At 38.8% G+C, this 8171-nt stretch overlaps 1 pseudogene; it reads right to left on the minus strand.

Annotated features, from left to right (window-relative positions):
* Window positions 1-2391: 2391 nt before the first annotated feature.
* Window positions 2392-7740, minus strand: LOC100716848 (olfactory receptor 6C6-like; annotated as a pseudogene).
* Window positions 7741-8171: the final 431 nt, after the last annotated feature.

Here is an 8171-nt window from a genome sequence, read left to right on the forward strand (position 1 = left end):
CAAATCTTATTAGGGCTTTAATTAGAATTTTCCTGACTTTGGATATTTTTTCATAAGATATTGATTCTGCACCTGTGTGTTTTGGAAAATGTCTTTTGAAGTTTGTTGCCAAATTTCAATTTGGTTATTTGTTTTCTTTACTTTGAAGTGCTTCAGTTCTTTATGTGCTCTATATATTAAGGTCTTATCAATATTTGATTAGTAAGTATTTTCACTTTATACATGTGATGTCTATTCACACTATTTTGGTGGATACTAGTTAGATTATGTCTTAGCCAAAGCTATTTGGAGCCTTATATGTCTTATTCTGTTGAATACTGAATTATTTTCCTAGATTTGGAAAAAATCTGCTAACATAATAGCAACAATACTTAACTTTGCATTATAAGAGAAATCAAATATGATCTTAAGGCTATTTATAGAACAAAAAACTATTGGTCATGTAACTTAAAACTTGTAACAGTTAGCATGTTATTTTTTATAAAATCAGGAAAAAATGTATTCATCCAAATGAAAAATCAGCTAGCATGTAGAAAGTAAAGGAAGAAGAAAGAAGCAAGTAAAAGAAGAAAATAGTTCGAAAGGTAAGCACGAAGAAAAGTAAGGTAAAAATAAATGAAAATTGGAAATGAGACAAGAATTTTGTGACATTATTTTTATATCTCGAAGAAGGAAGGGACAAAAAGTAGAGAAGTTTAATTGGTGACTGGGGAAAACTTCAAGTTGGCAACATCAATTGAAAAGATGATAAAAATTTATCATTGAAACCTTTGTACACAATTTTTGGTAGAGATTACACCTAATATGATCATGAGGTTACTATTTAACCAAAAGTCCTAATTAATTATTATTCACTGTTTCAATATGGAAACATTATATACACATACAATCACAAACATATGTATATGTAGATATTCATTTTTCTATGTTTATGATGAAATCAGAAAAAGAAAATAAGGTAAACCAGATGAAAGAAACACACACACACACATACACACACACACACGTGCACACACTTGTGCACAAAGATTCCAGGTGTACTACCAAGTCTGCTTCTAGTTCTCCCTGCAGACAGAACTTCATTAGGTTACAGGTATATTATTTTGAGCAAGACTAACTAAATGTTTTTGTTCCTGATCTCTGATGAGACACTTTCAGATGTTTTCTAACATGGAGGTCAGAGCAGGACTAGTCAAGCACCTGCTTGTTTATTTTGCTCTATAGGCTCTTCTTCATTACCTGAGCCCTGTCCTTCAAGGCAACCTCTGAAGCTGTTTACATCTGCTCCCCGCCCAGGTCACTGTAGCAAAGCATGATGTTCAGCTTCCTCTGGCCCCACCACTCGTCTCTGTTTCTTAGTTTCTCCGTTCAATCCTGAAACTGTGGCTCCAAGAGCATAGCAGGGAATGACTCATCTGCTTTGACCACAGCAATTTCTAGCAGCCAAAAGGATGAAGCACATGTGTGTGCCTAGCTCATCAATCTTTAGCAAATGGAAGGATGGATCCTGAATGAGGGCTGAGTGCTGGTGGTATTAGAAGGCAGCATAATCTATGGGATGCCATGCTGGCACAGAACTTTACATTTTTTTGGGATGGTGATAGGAGTCTGTGTACAGTTACATTTCTCCTTTTATTACATATTGAAAAATTAAGGGATGAAAAGTTTGCATGGTCTGTGCAGTATCTGAAGACTACGTGATACAGAGTTTACTGAATCAGGCAAATCTCTCAAAAATCTTTTTTTTTTTTTTTAACCATCAATTACACTTATTTTCCAAATGCACAGTTACATAAAACCCTTGTGATAATTATACCAAAGTCTTCTTTCTTTGTAAAAATTTTTAAACTAAGGACAGTTATTATTTTCACTTGAATGTTTTTCTTATATATAAAATTTCATAAAAATATTTTTCTGTTTCTAATATGAGAAATGTTACTGCTTTCTCTTAAAAAAGTTTTTCTTGTCTTTGATATTCTACAGAAGTCATCTTACCTACCCACAATCTCAGAAATTTTAATTTAACCATAATTGTACACTATATAGCAACATTTGGTTTATGTATTTATATCTTTTGGGTTATAAAAACATCTTAAAGTGAAAATTGAGCTACTCCCAATGATTGGAATAAGACAGATAGACAATAAATACATGTTAAATTAATTAACATTATATCCAAGAACTGCGCTTAGAGGAACTTGTTTTATTGAAAGTCATGGTTTCTGTGATCTAATCTGGAGATGTTAGTTGAAGAGAATATTTCATGATAAGGAGTCACACATAGAATGGAACTTACAGAATCTTCTATTTTGGTAATTGGGAAGGTAAAAAACAGTTTGATGTATAAACCAGGAATGTCCACTTTAAGTTAAAGTATTTTTCAATACATACTTAAACTGCATTTTCTGGAAAACTCAAAATGTTGTGTAATGCATCATGGAAAACTTCTTTTACCTGGTGATTAATTAGAGTATAAATGAAGGGATTTACTACAGTGGTAACTGAAGTACATAGCAGTGCTACACCTGTTGATACAGGCACTATCTTTTGCAGATGGTTTTATGTACATAAAGATACAGCTACCATATGTCATAGAGACAACAATCATGTGGGAAGTACAGGCAGAGAAAGCTTTGATCCTTTGCTGTGCAGAAGGGAATTTTGGAGTGGTCTTAATGATATAACTGTAAGAGAGAATCACTAATATCTGTGTGATCACTAGAGTCACCAGAGCCGACACAAAAGATGTCATTTCAAGGTCATGTGTATCTTTGCAAGAGATCTGTAGGATATGGGAAGTGTCATACGTAAAGTGATCTATAATGTAGGAAGCACAGAAATGAGCTTCCATCCCATGGCCAAAGTGGGAAAGACAATTAGGAATCCAATGGCCCAAGAGCTGAGCACAAGTTGATGGCACATTTTGCTGTTTATAATTGGGTAATGCGGGGCCTGGGGATTTAGCTCAGCGGCATAAGCGCCTGCCTTACAAGCAGGCAGTCGTGAGTTTGATCCCCAGTACCAATAAAAAGGAAAAGGACAAAAAAAAAATTGGGTAATGCAGTGGTTTGCAGATGGCAATTTAGCGGTCACAAGACATGGCAACCAAGATGTAAAACTCTGTAACTCCTAGTAAAAGAACAAAAAATAACTGTTCTGCACAGCTATTTTAAGGAATGGTTTTATCTCCAGTCACAATGCTTACCAAAAATCTGGGAATACACACTATTATAAGCATGATTTCTAAAAAGGAGAAATTTCATAGGAAGACATACATAGGTTGTAGGGAGCCGCGTGACAGCCCCATCGCTGCCTCCCTGCCTTTCTCTCTCCTATGGGCACAATGCATCTGCCTACATTAACCATAATCCTCTCCTGCTTATGTCACATACCTGGATGTGATGATGATCCTGTTGTATTCATCCCCATAGCCTCTTCCTGTCCCACCAGCCCGCCCTTTCCCTATAAAAGATGTAATCACTTCCAGAATAAATGGGGTCTTAATCAGATTCTGTCTAGACTTGCTTCCATCTCTCTTTGTCTCCCCTATGTCTTTATTTAATCCTCATTCCCCCTCCAGGTACACCCCATGGATTGATCCTCAGGCCGGATCAAGTGGCACCCAGCATGGGGGCTCCTGGCACAGAGGAGTCAATGAGGGAGCCCTTTGAGACAGCCAGCTTAAAGTGAAAGTGAACTGAACCAAAGACTGCAGCGAGGAGTGAGCAAACTAAATCAAGGATTAAAGCTAAAAGCAAAAGGACATTAAATCAGGTACTGAGGCCTGCATGGATGACTACCCGACATGCCACCCGAGTCATGGTGAGTGAACGGCGACCCCATTCCCTTTCCTGGCAATGGGTCAAGCATTGAGCGAACATCAAGTGTTTGTGGGAGGCCTTATAAAGGCATGAAAGACAAGAGGGGTAAGGGTTAGAACAAAAGAATTATTGCAGTATTTTCAATTTGTCCACAAGGCTTCCCCTAGAGAGTTCTATAGATACCAAGAGGTGGAATAGAGTAAGAGATGCTTTAAAAGATTATTATCGGGTTTCGGTCTGGAAAAGGTTCTGGTGACCATCTTTGCATATTGGAATTTAATCTCTGAGGTGCTTGCCCAGTGGCATGCAGATCCCCAGATTGAGGATATGGTCAAACAAGGCCCTCCAAGCTACACAGCCTTATAGTGTGCCTAAGATGGCGCCTGCCTCCAGCAGTCCTTGTGGCATTCTTAAAATGGCGCTTACCTGATTTCTGCCACATCAGGGTGGGTCTCTCCCCAAAATGGGGTTTCAGGTGATGGAAACAAACGTACCTCCCTAGGTGGCACCACACAGCCACAAGGTGGTGAGGGCGCTGTGCTGCTAGCTCCATGAGTCATTAGGACACATATGCCATTCACAGTGGCAACTTTAAAAGAATTAAAGACAGCGGTTGCCCAATAAGGCCTTATAACTGATTTCACTCTTGCTGTTTTAAATTCTCTGGCTGATGGCTGGCTCACACCTACAGATTGGCAAGACTGGCCCGAGTGACTTTATCAGGTGGGGATAATTTTTTGTAAAAATCAAAATATACAAAAAATTGCAAAGAGACCGCCAGGCACAATACATAAGCCGGCAATAGATGGGACCTTAATATGTTAATAGTGGAAGATGCCTATGCATGCAGAAAGGCTCAAAAAGAGTTTAATCCAACACTTTTTGCTCAAATTCAAACAGCAGCTACTCGAGTATGGAGAAAGCTGCCTGCAAAAGATAATATGAGCTCCTCTCTCACTAGTATTAAGCAAGGCCCAGATAAACCCTTTTCAGAGTTTGTAGATGGTTTGATTGCTGCTGCTAGTAGTCTTTGGCTGTGCTGATGCAGGCACTGATTTTGTTGAACAGCTGGCTTTTAAAGGCGCTAGCACCATCTGCTGGGCTGCTACCAGATCTCGTAAAAATAGAACAGGCCTAACAGGATATATACACCTTTGCTGTCACTGCTACCTTGCAGGGGTTTGCAGTTAGACAGTTCTTGTCTCAAAAGCATGAACAGGACTGTTTTGCCTGTGGAGAGACTGGTCATTTTACAGAAAAGACTTCAGAGATAGAGATTCCAATGTCAATTACTTTGACTCATTTAACTGATTGGAGTGATATTGGTCTAGTCTCTTAAGTTTAATTTCAGCATATGTAAGGATGGGTACAACTGCTAAAAGGAGAATGAGAGACACCATGGTAGTTATTATTGTCTTCCCCAATGTCAGATCTTGAAAACCTAAGGAGCCTTCATCATCCTGTAATATTTGATTGGTTCTATAATATGCAGTGTGTATTTAATGTGCGTAAAGATGGGCACAACTGTTTGGAGGAAACTAGAGACAATTAGATGAACAATGAAGATCTCCAGTGGACTTGCTTTGAAATCTGTATTTCTTTAAATCTTTTTTTTTTAAACTGTTTTGATATGTTTGGTCTTGCCCTCTTTGAGATGAAAAGCAAGTGTGTGGGACTGATAAATATATTACTAAGTTTTTGTTGGATCATTGAGCAGAACTGTTGGCGACGTCACTGTCTGTTGCTTTGCATGCTTTAATTTTATAGCCTGGACAGCTATTTCTAGGATGGCAATGTGTAACTTATTAACTGTTGATTTCTTACCATTTATTTTTCTGTAATTCTGTATTAAGATCACTAGAAAACAAGCCAGACAGATAGTAAAAAATTGCCTTTCTTGTGCAGTGCACCTCCTAGTTCCACACTTTGGGGTTAATCCTAGAGGACTTATCCGCAATGCATTATGGCAAATGGATGTCACCCACATTCCTGAGTTTGGCAATCTTAAACATGTTCATTTAACTATAAATATCTTTAGTGGTTTCATTTATACCTCTCCCCAGACTGGCAAAGCTACCAAGCATGTTATTGTCCATATGTTAACTACCTTATCCCACAACAATTAAAGACTGATAATGATCCAGGGTATGCTAGTTCTGCCTTTGCTCATTTCTGTCAACATCTTAATATTGATCATACAAAAGACATACCTTATACCCCTCAAGGTCAAGACATAGTTAAAAGGGCACATCTCTCCCTAAAACTCACTGTTGATAAGATAAAAAAGGGGGGAATGTTACTCTACAAGGAAGACACCTAAAAATATTCTATCTCATGCCTTATTCATCCTTAATTTTTAAAATTTAGATGCTTCTGGACAGTCAGCAGCCATGCATTTTGGGCATTCTAAAACATAAAAGCAATTTGCTTCTGTACTATGGAGAGACCCACTAACCAATATATGGAATGACCCCATTTTCATATGGGGATGTGATTCAGTATGTGTTTACTCTCAACAAGATAGAGAGGCTAGATGGCTACCTGAGAGCCTCGTAAAAGAAGTATACAGTTCTTCAAAGACCCCATACAATGCCCAGGAATAATGTCATTTCCTGAGGCACAATCCCCTGTATTCTCTTATAGGTGACACAACTCCCCGGAGCCCTATGCTGCCTACTCAGGCTTCTCCTTGAGCCATACCACACCCATGGTGGATTTAGACCACTGCCAAACAGACTACAACTGCTGACAGCCATGCACAGAACCCCTGTGACTGCAGAGAAGGCTCTTCTTGGTCTGGAGGAACATAAACCAGCCAAATAGACTGCGTCTGGTGTTATGCGAGGCAAGCTCCAAGAAATAGAAGAACGACTTCAACAGCAACAACAACAAATGGCTGCCAACCCCTTTTCCTCGATGTGTGTGTGTGTGTGTGTGTGTGTGTGTGTGTGTGTGGGCTTTACCTAGCGCCCCTTTTGGGTCCCTTAGCTGTCCTATTGCTTCTCCTTTCTGCGAGTCCTTGTATTTTTCAGAGGATTATGATGCTCATTAATAACCGGATAGATGCATTTATGGCAAAGCCCATTCAGGTACACTATCATCAGTTGGAAATGGCAGATGAACAAACCGACTGGGAAGGAATTCCCACAAATGGCCCATATGACAATGCGGCCCAACTGCCCTGGGGCAACGGACAGGCAGTCAGAGACAGGTAACTAGGAAATGCATGTTAATTCCATTGGCCACCTAAGACAGGCACAGGACCAACTGCTGTTCTGTGAACATATGACAGGTAAGGCATGGTTGGGTTCATGTAATGAGGTCCTTGACCTAAGACAGATGCTGTCTGGCAGGGCCTGCCATACTCCTGATTAAATAATATAGAAAGGGAGGAGATGTAGGGAGCTGCGCGACAGCCCCATTGCTGCCTCCCTGCCTCTCTCTCACCTATGGGCACAATGCGTCTGCCTACATTAACCATAGTCCTCTCCTGCTTATGTCACATACCCAGATGTGATGATGACACTGTTGTATTCATCCCCATAGCCTCTTCCTGTCCCACCAGCCCGCCCTTTCCCTATAAAAGATGTAATCACTTCCAGAATAAACGGGATCTTAATCAGATTCTGTCTAGACTTGCTTCCATCTCTCTTTGTCTCCCCTATGTCTTTATTTAATCCCCATTCCCCCTCCAGGTACACCCCATGGATTGATCCGCAGGCCGGATCAATTAGTGTCTTAAGGTGAGGATATAATAGAGTGAAAAGAGTAATAACTAAGTTACCCATCTGGCTCAGTGTGTAGTTTAGAAACAGAAATAAGAAAACAATTTGCAAGTGTTGGTCTTCTGTCAATACTAATATGATGAACTCTGTTATTGATTGATTCATCATTTCTCTTTTACGAGTCTAATCAAATCTACAAAAGAGAGGAAGAAAAATTAGAATATATGCACTCATATATGAGTGTATAAAAACAAAAATATATATGCTCAAAGAAACAAGAAAGAAGGCATTAGATTGTATATTATGTAGGATTTATATGTGTGTGTATGTGTACAAGATAGTTACCTATACCAGTAACCTCTGTTAGTTCATCCAAAAAAACAGTTTATGCTTTTATTTTTCATTGTTCCACCATTTTTTCATGCCTCTATTGTAACCTGAACAACTATTTGAAGAGAACTATATGCAGTAGAATAACTAGTGTTAATCTCATATTAATTTGTTTGGAATTCTATATCATCGTTTTTAATCTTTTTCATTTTAAAATAAAAACTATGTATTGGCTGTATGAACTAACAGCCAATTTCTCAAACTGATTTTTTTCTCTCTTCTGTTTGAAAATACT

The sequence above is a fragment of the Cavia porcellus genome, unplaced genomic scaffold (genome assembly GCF_034190915.1).
Source record: "Cavia porcellus strain 051 isolate PalLab524CR breed Dunkin Hartley unplaced genomic scaffold, mCavPor4.1 scaffold_8, whole genome shotgun sequence".
NCBI classification, from domain to species: domain Eukaryota; kingdom Metazoa; phylum Chordata; class Mammalia; order Rodentia; family Caviidae; genus Cavia; species Cavia porcellus.